The sequence below is a fragment of the Schistocerca americana genome, chromosome 7, assembly GCF_021461395.2.
Source record: "Schistocerca americana isolate TAMUIC-IGC-003095 chromosome 7, iqSchAmer2.1, whole genome shotgun sequence".
NCBI classification, from domain to species: domain Eukaryota; kingdom Metazoa; phylum Arthropoda; class Insecta; order Orthoptera; family Acrididae; genus Schistocerca; species Schistocerca americana.
The window spans coordinates 260,130,897-260,147,009 of NC_060125.1; the positions used below are offsets into that span (position 1 = coordinate 260,130,897).

General features: G+C 46.8%; 1 protein-coding gene across 1 annotated transcript in view; it reads right to left on the bottom strand.

Annotated features, from left to right (window-relative positions):
- Window positions 1–7,961, bottom strand: part of LOC124621842 (LIRP) — a 253,643-nt gene extending 245,682 nt beyond the window's left edge. The window contains exon 1 of the mRNA XM_047147287.1: window positions 7,912–7,961. The gene's annotated coding sequence lies outside the window, so the exon portion shown is untranslated. The remainder of the gene's footprint in view (window positions 1–7,911) is intronic.
- Between the last annotated feature and the right edge of the window lie 8,152 nt (window positions 7,962–16,113).

Below are 16,113 nucleotides of genomic sequence, written 5' to 3' on the forward strand. Positions count from 1 at the left end.
AATTTTGTAATTATCATCAGAAAGTATGCCCTGTAATGTTGATGATTTTAAAACTGTTTTGAATGCCTTATGATTCCAAATGCGTTTTTGTAATAAACCACAGTGTGCATTTAAATCTTGAGGTGAGTTCCCCACCTTAATAATCACTGCTAGGACCTAAATAATTTATAGCGTTAGTACATCCGTTGCGTACATCAAATTCGGCACTGAGACTCAAGGGTGTGCCTGATTCACGATTAATTCTGATTCAGTTAAATTCACTTACACACGCGGTTTTGCTACTACTCCGTTTACTACTAGTGCTAAACGCCATTGCTGCCAAAGTGGGAACGACTCTGGCTGAAGTGAGATACGCAATACGTTCTACAGCAACAACTGTTGGTGTGTGTCTGCCTCAGCAGCAGCATGGTCAGCACAACCGATTGCCAAGCTAGGGGCCCGGGTGCGATTCTGGCCGGGTCGGGGATTTTCTTGACTCGAGGCTGGGTATTGTGTTCTTCTTAGGTTCGCATCGTCATAATTGACATTCAACTATTGAGATGACTCAATGGGTAAATTAAAACAAAGGTGTTCGATGGAAAACTGAAAGGGAATTTTGCATTCTATGTGTGCTGACCTCCAGCTCAAGAAAAATAGGAAATGGAAAGAAGGGTGTTGTAAGGGCGACCAGTCTTAACGAGAAAAGTGTTCTGTGTCGACACAGAGTGTGCAATCAAGATAAGCTCCTGAAGCATAGTGCCTCTGCCATTGTAGTAACTGCATGTGGTGATGGGTCGTCAAATGAATACAGGGTACAGCTAGCGTCATTCTAGCCGTGTCTGAGTTTTATCTGTGTAATAAAATATCTTCTCCGTTTTGAAAAAACTACTCGTATAATAATGCCGGATTTGTACACTCCCCTGGATGTGAAATACTTTTTCTGATGAACCAAAAACGTTTCGCTCAAGTTTTATCTTCGGTTGTAGGTTTTTATTCCCGGAAATATGGAACTTCTACAGCGAGGATACAACAACGTATGGAAAAAACACAATTTTTAATCATTTGTTTAATCAGTTAATTATTTTTGCGTCTTAGGTTTCGAATTATTAGCCCGTTGACTAAAATAACCGACAAAGATGTTGTTGGCATAATAGTATGAATATAAAAGGCAAAGAGCTTAAAACCATCAAAAAAATTAATTGAAGACCGCAGCTGTTAAAATGATAAAGGACAGGCGATGACAGACAGAGGCGTTACATGCAAAACGTGGAAAATGATATGCTTCATTCATATTAATCGATAGTTTCACAATAAATTGAGATATTGCAGCTGTATCACAAATTTAAGAATATCGCTAATGGCAACTTTGTCAGGAAGCGTGCATTTAAACACTGTCATAAGCCAGAAGTAGTAACGCATGCTTTTCAGGGACGAGCTCTACGAATAAGATGATGATGTAGATAACTACAACTCATACAAGATTCTGAGCATGTTCGTGAACGCAAATGAGCTTCGAAAGTTGTTACAAATTTGAATACTTATTTAAGATAGTAAACAATGTTAAATTCTGTCCCTTACCATTTTTAACGTTTAAGTTCCAGTGTTGTGTAAAAATATTAAGGGTCACCCTTCACATTGCTTATTTGAATGCATTGCTTGCTAAAATTAATTTCATATTGTGCTGAATCAGACACTAATTTTTGACGTTGTTATACTGTATTATCGCAGAAATGGTTAATGCAAATCGTAGTATGGAACACGTAAATCATTCGGAGCTCTTAAATATGTTTTTGTGAGAGGTTTCGCAGTAAAGCTTTGTTAAGTTACTCACCGACAGGTTAAGTCAATACTAACCCATATTAGGCGCACCCAATTACAAGTAATCGATGTTAAGTATCCATTGATGAATTGTTAAGAACAAAATTTTGGGCTGAGTTTACTATTTTAAAAATATTTCTTAATTGTAGATATATATGAAAACAACGACTTATCTGAATAAGAAATCACACTGCACATGCTTGAAACACGAACTTCTTGTTTGAGACTTCATCGAAACTTTATTGCTTAATTTCTCAAAACAGTCAACTTCTTGCTAACTATTTTTTTATAACTTAGGTCTTCTATTGATAACTGCATCCTTAGTGTTTATGAGAAAGGATTTGCTTATATTTACCTTTTTATGTTCAAATTTTTTTTACATATTTTGGAGTGAACAATGTTACATAATTTGAGTGTCTTGTAGTGTGACGGGTACAAGTGACGGTATGTGCCACCTCTAGTCCTATTAACCAGTTAACTGCGAACAATAGTTACCTTATCAGAGAGAAACAGAATTCAATGTTTATCGCCACACTGCAATATACCACATTTTCTAACCTCCTTTTGACAACAACTCGTGACAGTTTCGTTCAAGACTGTTTAGCATGATGTTATCATGGTTGCTGCATTTTTAGCAGAAGTCACATAGAAACGAAGTTTTCTTTAATCTATAGTCCAGTTTCTTTTATTTTGCCTACAGCTTGCCAGGTTAGATATCCTATTGTGCAGACGTCAGGTCCCTTCCCAAGTGGCGTATAATATGCTTGTACGAGTTGCGTTGAATAAGTAATGTACCACATTTTTTCCTCGGCTAATTTCGGCTGAGAAAATGCAGAATCTGTTGTGGGACATCGTGGCAATGTTCCCGCTTCAGCCCCTACAGTTTTGTGAAGTTCCGACAGCTGGCGGCGCTGTATGTAGTCTTCAAAGGGACGCCTTTAACGGAGGTGTGCTCCAAGGAGTGAGCTGTCACTGAGTTTCTTTTGGCGGAAAACCACAGCATTGCCGATATTCATAGGGGCTTTTAGAATGACAGCGAGACCTTGTCGTGAACAAAAGCATGGTGAGTCGTTGGCCGAGGCGTCTGTCATCATCGCAACTAGGTCGCGCAAACCTGTCCCATCTCCCGCGTGCCGACATGCCGAATACTCGTACAGCTGTGACTCCCGCAGTGTTGGGATGAGTGGACACTCTCATTCGAGGTGACAATGAAACACCTCGCTGCTCAACTGGACGGATCTGATGGTGGTGCTGACATACGAGTCCACCAGTTGGGGTGCTCAAAGGCGTGTGCCGGCTGGGTTTCTCGGTCCTTAGCAGAAGACCGTAAAGAGCAACGAAGGACCATCTGAGGGCAAATGCTCGCACGTACAAGGCTGATCGTGACAATTTTTGTCAAACAAGGATTCATCACTTCGAACCGGAAGCGAAACGGAAATCCATGGATTAGCGCCACATCACCTTTGTAGTAAACGTTCAAAGCCACACCATCAGCCAGTTAAGTCAGAATTCTGGGACTCTAACCGAGTTATTCTGTTTGATGTCCACCCTCACGGTGCAGCGACCAAGTTTGAAGTGTGTCGTGCGACCCTCGGGATATGGAAGAAACGACTTCGTCGTGAAACTTCCTGGCAGATTAAAACTGTGTGCCTGAACGAGACTCGAACTCGGGACCTTGCCTGTCGCGGGCAAGTGCTCCACCAACTGAGCTACCCAAACATGACTCACGCCCCCTCCTCACAGCTTTACTTCTGCCAGTTCCTCGTTTCCTACCTTCCAAACTTTACATTCTGGAAACATCCCCCAGGCTGTGGCTAAGCCGTCTCCGCAGTATCCTTTCTTCCAGGAGTGCTAGTTCTGCAACGTTCGCAGGAGAGCTTCTGTAAAGGGCAAAGGTCCCGAGTTCGAGTCTCGGTCCGGCACACAGTTTTAATCTGCCAGGAAGTTTCATATCAGCGCACACTCCGCTGCAGAGTGAAAATCTCATTCTAGACTTCGTCGTGTTCGTCGCCACAAAAATACAAACGAACTGTTCCTTCTCCATGACAACGCGAGTCGTCACAAAAGTCTGCGCACCCGAGAAGAGCTCTCAAAACTTCATGAACTGTTCTTCCTCATCGACCCCACAAACTGGATGTCGAGCCTGCCGACTCCCAGACGTTTGGCCCAATGAAGGATGCGACCCGCAGGATGCAGTACGCGGATGGTAGGGAGGTGATTGATGCAGCAAGAGGTTGACTCCAACGTCTATCAATGGAGTGGTATCACCCAGGCCCTCCCAGTAAGGTGGCGTAAGGCCGTCGCGTTTGAGCGAAGATTATACTGAAAAATTCGATCTTGTAGTCAAAAGAGTGGGGAATAATAATGTGTATTGTTCAAAATGTGTGTGAAATCTTATGGGAGTTAACTGCTAAGGTCATCAGTCCCTAAGCTTACACACTACTTAACCTAAATTATCCTAAGGACAAACACACACACCCATGCCCGAGGGAGGACTCGAACCTCCGCCAGGACCAGCCCCACAGTCCAGGACGGCAGCGCCATAGACCGCTCGGCTAATCCCGCGTGGCAGTTCTGTATTGGAATCCTAAATAAAACCGTCCTCCTTAACACCTGTTCGAGAAGCGAGCTGCGCCTGCTCGCATGGGGACGGCCTGATGGTGGTACTCGGTAACGAAATCGGCAGCCAGTAGGCGAAAAAAAAAAAAAAAAAAGAAAAGAAAAAGCTGTAGACAAAAGCAAATAATTTCTTAATTTCTCTGATTGTTTGACGACTGTTACGATGGACAATATGTCCCAATTTTGTAAAAGCTACAAAATGTATAAATAAGTATAGCACTTGTGAGGTAACGGGCGAGTTGCGGCGTCCTGGAATTATTCTAAGTTCAGAGTTGGCGGCCACCTCTCCGGCCACGCGGCAGGGACGAGCCTGTTAGCATCCGCGTGGTGCCCCACAACGGCCGGACCACGTGGTCCATCGAGCACATGGCTGGGAATTCCGTGGTGACACTGTGCACCGGGAGGGCCAAAGATGGCGGATTTGTAAAACCGTAATGGCAGACATTTCACAGTTCGTATAGAAATTAATAGTAGCCGGATGAATCATGATACCTCAGAAAGAAACATGCACATTACTATTATTTGCACGACGATTCTGATGGTGTAATCAGATTTTCAGTATATTTATTAGTTTAAAATTTAATATCTGACAGTAAATTATACAAGTAACGCACAGCAACTAATTTCCAAAATTTAAATGCTTCATCCGATTCCGCCCATCGACGTGTCTTTAGAAAGCTATTAGTGTAAACCTAAATTGAGTTGGGGTTGAGTTGTTAGGGGGAAGAGACCAAACAGCGAGGTCATCGGTCTCATCGGATTAGGGAAGGAAGGGGAAGGAAGTCGGCCGTGGCCTTTCAAAGGAACCATCCCGGCATTTGCGTGGAGCGATTTAGGGATATCACGGAAAACCTAAATCAGGATGGCCGGACGCAGGATTGAACCGTCGTCCTCTCGAATGCAAGTCCAGTGAAACCTAAACTGGTATAAATTACAGGCATTTAACTTGAGTAGTACATGAGTGATTGGAGGTCAAAGTGGCCAATTACTATCGATCGCGTCAGGCGATAAATACTCCACAGGTACACGAAAAAACCGTAGCAGCATGCTTATAAGTATATTTATTCATCTATGTCTTAGTTTAAATCCAATATATACTATTCATGAAGAAATTGGTTAAATATTTACTGTATTATAGAAAGCACAGAGGCATAGGCTACTGACCTACCTTTTGTTCTATTCCTTTGATATATTTTTATTTAATTTGTTTATGTATCTAATAATGTGTGTTAGAGCGTGTTTATGGTCCAGCCGTAGGAATATTTATATCATTTCAAGTTATTTAAATGTAAACCCAGTACTTCGGAAGTGTTTTATGTTTGTGAATGTACGTTAGCTTGGAAACGTGGGGGGAGTGCTCTAGCCAATCACAGCGCTCGTTACTTAGAGAGACGTATGGAGGTTGGGGAGGACACGAGGTAGTCCGGAACGGTGCGGCGTTAGGGACAGTCGCACAGGACACGGAGGTGCTTGACGCGACAGCGCGTCGTACAGTCGCGGAAAGGCTTGGACAGTGGAGCAGTTTGCGCGTGGTCGCAAGAGATAGAAATACTTCGGAGTGCCGACTTGTGTACTTTTGAGATTTCCGTGGCTTCTGCAGTGAAGACGTAGTGTGCGTTTAGAAGTGAATATTTCGCGAGCTATGTTGTTGTTCATAACTAATTACGTGCAGTAGGAATCTATTGTTTCCCTGTTATTCAACTTATACTTTATTTAATTGCTGGACCATCGACACCAATAAGTGTTTTGCAGAAATATACCGCATTCTCAAAACCACTTCAACTATCGTACTCATCATTTAAAGTCGTTAAGTTAATACTTGCAGATTTTATTTAACTGCAATATTTCGTGAGGTGCCAGGACATGGGCACTTACACGTTAGCTTACCAACATTAGTATTAATAATAAAGGGACTGGCAAGGGCATCAGCTCATGACTCTATTGAATTATGATAAATATGGGGTACGTCCGCAGCCCGTGGTCGTGCGGTAGCGTTCTCGCTTCCCACGCCCGGGTTCCCGGGTTCGATTCCCGGCGGGGTCAGGGATTTTCTCTGCCTCGTGATGACTGGGTGTTGTGTGATGTCCTTAGGTTAGTTAGGTTTAAGTAGTTCTAAGTTCTAGGGGACTGATGACCATAGCTGTTAAGTCCCATAGTGCTCAGAGCCTTTTAAATATGGGGTACTCTCGAGCAGTACTCCCTGCATGTCTGCATGATTGAGCCACAAACTTAAAGCGTTGGTGAAAAGCGTCGGAAGTTGAGAATTGTGGAACGTAAAGTCTGCAGATGGACGTAGCTCGCCGGGCCGCCGTGGGCGGCAGATAGCGGTCACCGGAAACGCGGGACGATACGGCGCTTTTGGGGATGACCCGGCATCCGGAGCCACCTTTGCTGGGCAACACGTGGCCAAAACGGGAATTTCGTTTGCCTAGGGGCGGTATGACCTACTCGATCATTGGGTAGATCTCAGAAATGCCGCTGGAGGGATTTTGGCGATGATAGAGCGTTCGACATTAGCCGAAACTGAGTTTTCTTCCGCCGCATTTTCGTACGTGTGGAGGACAGGAAAATTGTGGAGAGAGAGAGAGAGGACTTCGCCTTCAGCCATCGAGCGGTATGGACTTGGAGACGGCGTCTTGGCCGTGGTCTCCGAAGGGAGATATACGGTCTGTATCGCAGCATTGCACCAACGCGTGTTCCGTGCAGAGTTCTGCGGTTAGAGCTCTTTGTGTGCTTAGGAGCGAGATTTTCCCCAACGCTCAATCACTTCCAACAACTTACCTAATATTCTTGATCTGGTAGTTATTCTTGTGAGGTGCCGAGTATTTATCAACGTAGCTGCCGGTAATAGGGGCGCGTAATTACGAATTGTTAATGTGCCATTCTCAGGAGTTTGTAGGTGGACAAAGAGATTAACATTTTTTTGTTGTTGTAAATTTTGTCAGTTGTGGGGATTATCAAATTAAAATGCCAATATTACAATCGAATTATCGACTTCATTGTAGCTAGCATTTACCCTGTCCCAGTAAGCTTTACATGTACTCAAGTCACTGCACAGCTTCCCAGACGGGAAGGAAACAAGGTTTGCAGTCTTCTATGTCAGCGATGGACAAATAGGTTTACACATTCATTTGTAAATTTATATGTTACATTCATAATTCGCAACTGCCGAGTGATAGATACCCTCGACCATTCGATTCATGTGTGTATTATTATCGTATACTGTAGACTCAGCAGTATTTGGACTGTAATGCGGCAACTACGTATCCCAGCCCCTAGACGACGAAACCAGCCAAAACTTTTAATATTGCAACTCTGCGTCAGAGAATGCGTAATTAATGGAAAGCGCGCACACTATAACCTACTTAAGTATGCTGGTAAGCGTTACTTCGGGTTTTTCCAATCGTTGTTCACTGAAACAGCCTTGCCCTAGAGCGTCAGCCCACGCACGAGACAAGTACAGGTGGGTTGGGCAGCCAGCGAAGAGTTTCTCACCTCTGTCTGCGGCGGTGGGCGGTGACTGGCGAGCAGACTTCTGGAGGGGCGCAGCGGCGTCTGAGACGACGGGCGGCGGCGTCGGCCCTTTATACGCGAGGGGACGGCGCCAGCCCAGCGCACCTGTCACAACACCGCACCTTAGCGCCTACAGCATCCCCTCCCACGCTCGCCTGTCCTCCAGGTAAGTGCGCTGCTAGTGGGACCGCAACGGCCCAGCCACGCCCTCATTACAGATCGATTGCCGAAGAAGAACATTGACGGTCGTACATTTGGATACATTTTAGCTGCGATCTCCAAACTTAAAAGTTTCTGCACATACGCCTACACCGAAGAGCCGAACCTGAGAGAGAGAGAGAGAGAGAGAGAGAGAGAGAGGGAGAGAGAGTCAAAGAGAGCGAAAGAGAGAAACGACCCTCAACGAAGAAATTGTCCGCTTTGGACGGAAATCGGTAGATGTGATATACATGTGAAACGCCCCCTAAACCCGCTGGGCAGAACAGGTAACAGGATTGTGGAAAGGAAGGGTTGAAGTCAGTTTCTGCTTCTAACTGTCATTTATTGTAATTTAGCAACTCCTTCAAGGCTGAAGGCCTCCAACAAGAAATCTTAACAAGATAAAAATCCAATAAAGATAGCAATAAAATAATTAAAAAAACAACATACGCAAAGTGCAATACATGTGGCTGAGGGCCACAATTAATCTCCAAAATTTTAGAATATATTACCATAGACCTTTCAAGGCGGAAGGCCAACAATAAATCTAAAAAAAAATCATATATTTCATTAAGATAGCAATAAAATAATTTAAAACCCAGAAGGCAACATGTACAAGGTGCAACACAAATGGCTGAGGGCTACAATTAAACTTCAAAATTTTAAAATATATTACCATAATCTTTAAAGGTAGAATGCCATAGTGTTTCAGCTTGAAAGATAAATTTAAAAATTAATTTGCAAAATTTTAAGAAACAAACAATAACCATAAGCCTAAAATTTAAAATAGCTGACAACGGATAATTAAACACCGGTGGCACTCAGAAGACCTCGAGGAAGGTCGGTCTGCCCTCCTTCACTTAGGTGAGGCAGGTGGTGAGCGCAACTATATTTGATCCGTCGCAACCCAACCAGGGGACAGCCACGGACCGACCGACACAACAACTTGCTTCCCACCAATCAGGTCATGAGAATTCAAACAGAAAACGTTACAAACGTGGTAATCCAAAATGGAGTATGAATTAGCTCTCAAAATTACACACCATGTTGGACAGCAACAATAGGTGAGGAAAGGACGCTGCCTGAAATTACGTTAGTGGCCAGGGCAGGTAACCAGAGCACTAACGGCCACAAGGCAGGAAATTCCGCTGGTCCTCAGCAACCGACCGACTCCTGCGAATATCAACAACATCCAAAATAGAAATCAGTGGAAATAACCCCAACTACACACAGAAGCTGACAAACACTTGCACGAATAACTGAACGATACGCAACAGTAAGGATCGGCGAGCCAAAACGCGTCGTCCGGTAGGACGACCAACCGACGATCCACCAAGACGGCGGCCCGGCTCAAGTGATGCGTGGCGGCAATGGTCGGGCGAGCCATGTCGACGCAGACCTCACTGCCGCTCCAACCCGACTGCACTAGTGCCGCATTGCAACTTCCCGACTGGCAGGTCTGGACTGCGCTCCAGACGCGTTCCAACTGACTGGCCGACCCGAACTCGCTATCCGATCTCCCGGCGCGAACTCCGACCAACTAACTGGCAGACCCGAACTCACGTCTAGAACTCGGGACGAACTGCCCCCCGACAGACAACGAGCGGGAAGTAATAGCAATCGAGCAAAGATACTACGAGAGGGGATATATCGATACACTCTGCTAGCGCCGGTCACGGTCAGGCAAAGCAGCAACTCTGTGACAGTAGTAATACAAATTAACGTAGTGAGGTGGAAGTACGTTAAAACAGGGTGCAAAATAGATGATGACGGGAACACTAGCCACGCACGGCCCACAACGAAGAAATTGTCCTAATGGGACGGAAATCGGTAGATGTGATATATGTGTATAGACAAACATTCAGTACAATTCAAGAAAAATTGGGTAATTTATTCCAGAGATAGAACATCACAAACTGAGAAATTCTATAACGCGTCGGTCGCCCCCTGGTCATTATTCAAGCAGTTATTCACCTCGGCATTGACAGGTATGGTTGTTGGATGTCCTATTAAGGGATATCGTGCCAGATTTATTCCAAATGGCGCATTAGATCTTCAACATCCCGAGATGGTTGGGGGGCCCTGCCCATAATGCTCCAAACTTTCTCAATTCGGGAGAGCTCCGGCGACCCTGCTGGCCATGGTAGGATTTAGACTAAGCAGTAGAAACCCTTTCCGTGCGCAGGCGAAAATTATTTTGCTGAAATGTAGGCCCAGACGGCTTGCCACGAAGGATAGCAAAACGTAGCGTAGAATGTACTCGACGTAACGCTGTGCTGTTAAGTGTGCAGAGGACCACAGCCAAAGGGGAGCTATTATGAAATGAAATTGCATCCCAGACCATCACTCCTGTTTATGGGCCATATGGCGGACGACAAACCAAAGACTGCGATTCATTGGCAGAACACTTAGAAGGTGCTACAGGTCTACTAAAAAGACTGCTTACACCACGCTTGTCCGCACTGTTCTGGAGTGCTGCTGTGCGGTGTGGGATCCGCATCAGGTGGGACTGACGGATGACATCGAAAAAGTACAAAGAAGGGCAGCTCGTTTTGTATTATCGCGAAATAGGGGAGATAGTGTCACAGACATGATACGTGAATTGGAGTGGCAATCTCTAAAACAAAGGCGTTTTTCGTTGCGACGGGATCTTCTCATGAAATTTCAATCACCAGTTTTCTCCTCCGATTGCGGAAACATTCTGTTGGCACCCACCTACATAGGCAGAAATGATCATCACGATAAAATAAGAGAAATCAGGGCTCGCACAGAAAAATTTAAGCGCTCTTTTTTCCCGCGTGCCGTTCGAGAGTGAAACGGTAGAGAGACAGCTTGAAGGTGGTTCATTGAACCCTCTGCCAGGCACTTTATTGTGAATAGCAGAGTAATCACCTAGATGTAGATGTAGACAGTCAGGTTGGTGTCCCACCGCTGTCAGGGGACGTCTCTAGACCTGTCTTCGTTGGTCATCGGGCTTCAGTCACTCATCACTGAAGACAGGTCTACTCGGGTCAATGAGAATATACACTCCTGGAAATGGAAAAAAGAACACATTGACACCGGTGTGTCAGACCCACCATACTTGCTTCGGACACTGCGAGAGGGCTGTACAAGCAATGATCACACGCACGGCACAGCGGACACACCAGGAACCGCGGTGTTGGCCGTCGAATGGCGCTAGCTGCGCAGCATTTGTGCACCGCCGCCGTCAGTGTCAGCCAGTTTGCCGTGGCATACGGAGCTCCATCGCAGTCTTTAACACTGGTAGCATGCCGCGACAGCGTGGACGTGAACCGTATGTGCAGTTGACGGACTTTGAGCGAGGGCGTATAGTGGGCATGCGGGAGGCCGGGTGAACGTGCCGCCGAATTGCTCAACACGTGGGGCGTGAGGTCTCCACAGTACATCGATGTTGTCGCCAGTGGTCGGCGGAAGGTGCACGTGCCCGTCGACCTGGGACCGGACCGCAGCGACGCAGGATGCACGCCAAGACGGTAGGATCCTACGCAGTGCCGTAGGGGACCGCACCGCCACTTCCCAGCAAATTAGGGACACTGTTGCTCCTGGGGTATCGGCGAGGACCATTCGCAACCGTCTCCATGAAGCTGGGCTACGGTCCTGCACACCGTTAGGCCGTCTTCCGCTCACGCCCCAACATCGTGCAGCCCGCCTCCAGTGGTGTCGCGACAGGCGTGAATGGAGGGACGAATGGAGACGTGTCGTCTTCAGCGATGAGAGTCGCTTCTGCCTTGGTGCCAATGATGGTCGTATGCGTGTTTGGCGCCGTGCAGGTGAGCGCCACAATCAGGACTGCATACGACCGAGGCACACAGGGCCAACACCCGGCATCATGGTGTGGGGAGCGATCTCCTACACTGGCCGTACACCATTGGTGATCGTCGAGGGGACACTGAATAGTGCACGGTCCATCCAAACCGTCATCGAACCCATCGTTCTGCCATTCCTAGACCGGCAAGGGAACTTGCTGTTCCAACAGGACAATGCACGACCGCATGTATCCCGTGCCACCCAACGTGCTCTAGAAGGTGTAAGCCAACTACCCTGTTCAGCAAGATCTCCGGATCTGTCCCCCATTGAGCATGTTTGGGACTGGATGAAGCGTCGTCTCACGCGGTCTGCACGACCAGCACGAACGCTGGTCCAACTGAGGCGCCAGGTGGAAATGGCATGGCAAGCCGTTCCACAGGACTACATCCAGCATCTCTACGATCGTCTCCATGGGAGAATAGCAGCCTGCATTGCTGCGAAAGGTGGATATACACTGTACTAGTGCCGACATTGTGCATGCTCTGTTGCCTGTGTCTATGTGCCTGTGGTTCTGTCAGTGTGATGTGATGTATCTGACCCCAGGAATGTGTCAATAAAGTTTCCCCTTCCTGGGACAATGAATTCACGGTGTTCTTATTTCAATTTCCAGGAGTGTAGATCGAAGAGTGCCTGGAGACGCTCAAGACAGCGGTGGTATACCTGTCTGACTTTCGCCCGTCATGCGGCTCGACAACTAGGAGTGGTGTTCCGGGATGCCATTTCTGTTCGTAGCAGGACCCATTTGGTTGCCATCCGCGGCACCTGCAGAGCACAGCTGTACGTCGACGATATTCTACGCCCCGATCTGTTGCCCCTCATGGTAAGCCATTCTGGGCTTACATTTCAGCAAGATAATGCCCGCCCACACACAGGAGAGTTTCTACTGCTTCTCTTCGTGCTTGCCCAATCCTACCTTGGCCATCTCGGTTGTCCGATCTCTCCTCAACTGAGAACATTTGGAGCATTATGGGCAGGGCTTTCCAATCATCTCAGGATTTTGCCGCCAGTTGGACGGAATTTGGCACGATATCCCTCAGGACGACATCCGACAACTGTATCAATTAATGCCGAACCGAATAACTGCTTGCGTAAGGGTCAGAGGTGGACCAACGCATTATTGACTTGCTCGATTTGTGATGCTCTTTCTCTTGAATAAATCATCCAGTTTTTCATTTGTTTGTCCTTACACGGACACGATATCTACCGATTTCCGTTCCATTTGGGTAATTCCTTCGTGGAGAGTCGGCTTTTTTCCTTGTTTTTTGGTTGACTTTTGAACACATAACAGCATCGACTGAGTTGCCTGAACTGTACCATTTATCAGATTTTAGTTATTATAGCCTAAACACTAAGTCATAAAATTGTTTACAAATGCATCCCCGACTGCAGAGTTTTGTTGCAGATATATAACTCAAATGTTGGAATTTCTGTCATAAATGACCACACTACGCTTAGTTTTCTAAACATCTGCAAGAGGTAAAAACTAGATATCTGGTTCCCTAATTTGTAACAGCTGGTGCGTGTGTTGAACCATCCTTATGAACTGTATCCTTGAGCTTAAGGACATGTAAACAGTATAAGTTTAAGCAAAAGTTCAACGTTTTGATTCTTACATTACTATTTGCAGACAACGCAGTATTTAGTTTTTCACTCTTTCCCCTCGCCCCCGAACGCTTTGCATGAATCTACATTTTGCATTCCATGATTTTGTTCATTTTTACGGTTCCGTACCACAGTCAGTGAAAATGGAACCCTTGCCGAGCGGTCTGGGCGCTGCAGTCATGGACTGTGCGGCTGCTCCCGGCGGAGGTTCGAGTCCTCCCTCGGGCATGGGTGTGTGTGTTTGTCTTTAGGATAATTTAGGTTAAGTAGTGTGTAAGCTTAGGGACTGATGACCTTAGCAGTTAAGTCCCATAAAATTTCACACACATTTGAACTTTTTTTTTTTTTTTTGAACCCTTAGTGCCATGGAAGTTATTCCGTGATGTCTTAATTCTACCATCTTGTCCCTTCTTCTTGTCAGTACTTTCCTCGCTGATTCTTCGGAGAATCTCCTCATTCCTTACCTAATTTTCTGCAGCATCATATCTCAAATGCTTCGATTTTCTTCCGTTCCGGTTTTCCCAAAGTCCATGTTTTACTACCATACAATGCTGTGCTCGAAACGTACTTTCTGTGAATTTTCTTCCTCAAGTTAAAGGCCATGTTTGATACTAGTAGACTTCTTTTGGGTAGGAACGCCCTCTTTCACAGTGTTAATCTTCCTCTGATGTCCTCCTTGCTCTGTCCATAATTGGTTATTTTGGTTCGTTAACTTCATCAATCCTGATTTTGAATTTCTCGCTATTTCTGCTACTTCTCATTACTTTCACCTTCCTTCAATTTACTCTCAGTCCATATTCTATACTCATTAGACGGTTCATTTAGTTCACGAGATCCAGTAATTCTCCTTTATTTTCACCGAGAATAGAATGACATCAGTGAAAATTATCATTACGGAGCGAGGTCGTGCAGTGATTAACACACTGGACTAGCATTCGGGCGGATGACGATTCAAACCCGTGTCCGGCCATTCTGATTTATGTTTTCCGTGATTTCCCTAAATCGCTTCAGGCAAATACCGGGATGGTTCCTTTGAAAGGGCACGGCCAGCTTCTCTCTCTAATCCAATGGGACAGCTGACCTCGACTGTTTGGTCCTCTCCCACAAATCAACCAACCAATCACTGATATTCTTTCACCTTGAATTTTAATACCACTCTTGAACATTTCTTGTATTTCCGTCATTGCTTCTTCGATATATACACTCCTGGAAATGGAAAAAAGAGCACATTGACACCGGTGTGTCAGACCCACCATACTTGCTCCGGACACTGCGAGAGGGCTGTACAAGCAATGATCACACGCACGGCACAGCGGACACACCAGGAACCGCGGTGTTGGCCGTCGAATGGCGCTAGCTGCGCAGCATTTGTGCACCGCCGCCGTCAGTGTCAGCCAGTTTGCCGTGGCATACGGAGCTCCATCGCAGTCTTTAACACTGGTAGCATGCCGCGACAGCGTGGACGTGAACCGTATGTGCAGTTGACGGACTTTGAGCGAGGGCATCCCTGTATAGTGGGCATGCGGGAGGCCGGGTGGACGTACCGCCGAATTGCTCAACACGTGGGGCGTGAGGTCTCCACAGTACATCGATGTTGTCGCCATTGGTCGGCGGAAGGTGCACGTGCCCGTCGACCTGGGACCGGACCGCAGCGACGCACGGATGCACGCCAAGACCGTAGGATCCTACGCAGTGCCGTAGGGGACCGCACCGCCACTTCCCAGCAAATTAGGGACACTGTTGCTCCTGGGGTATCGGCGAGGACCATTCACAACCGTCTCCATGAAGCTGGGCTACGGTCCTGCACACTGTTAGGCCGTCTTCCGCTCACGCCCCAACATCGTGCAGCCCGCCTCCAGTGGTGTCGCGACAGGCGTGAATGGAGGGACGAATGGAGACGTGTCGTCTTCAGCGATGAGAGTCGCTTCTGCCTTGGTGCCAATGATGGTCGTATGCGTGTTTGGCGCCGTGCAGGTGAGCGCCACAATCAGGACTGCATACGACCGAGGCACACAGGGCCAACACCCGGCATCATGGTGTGGGGAGCGATCTCCTACACTGGCCGTACACCACTGGTGATCGTCGAGGGGACACTGAATAGTGCACGGTACATCCAAACCGTCATCGAACCCATCGTTCTACCATTCCTAGACCGGCAAGGGAACTTGCTGTTCCAACAGGACAATGCACGTCTGCATGTATCCCGTGCCACCCAACGTGCTCTAGAAGGTGTAAGTCAACTACCCTGGCCAGCAAGATCTCCGGATCTGTCCCCCATTGAGCATGTTTGGGACTGGATGAAGCGTCGTCTCACGCGGTCTGCACGTCCAGCACGAACGCTGGTCCAACTGAGGCGCCAGGTGGAAATGGCATCTCAAGCCGTTCCACAGGACTACATCCAGCATCTCTACGATCGTCTCCATGGGAGAATAGCAGCCTGCATTGCTGCGAAAGGTGGATATACACTGTACTAGTGCCGACATTGTGCATGCTCTGCTGCCTGTGTCTATGTGCCTGTGGTTCTGTCAGTGTGATCATGTGATGTATTTGACCCCA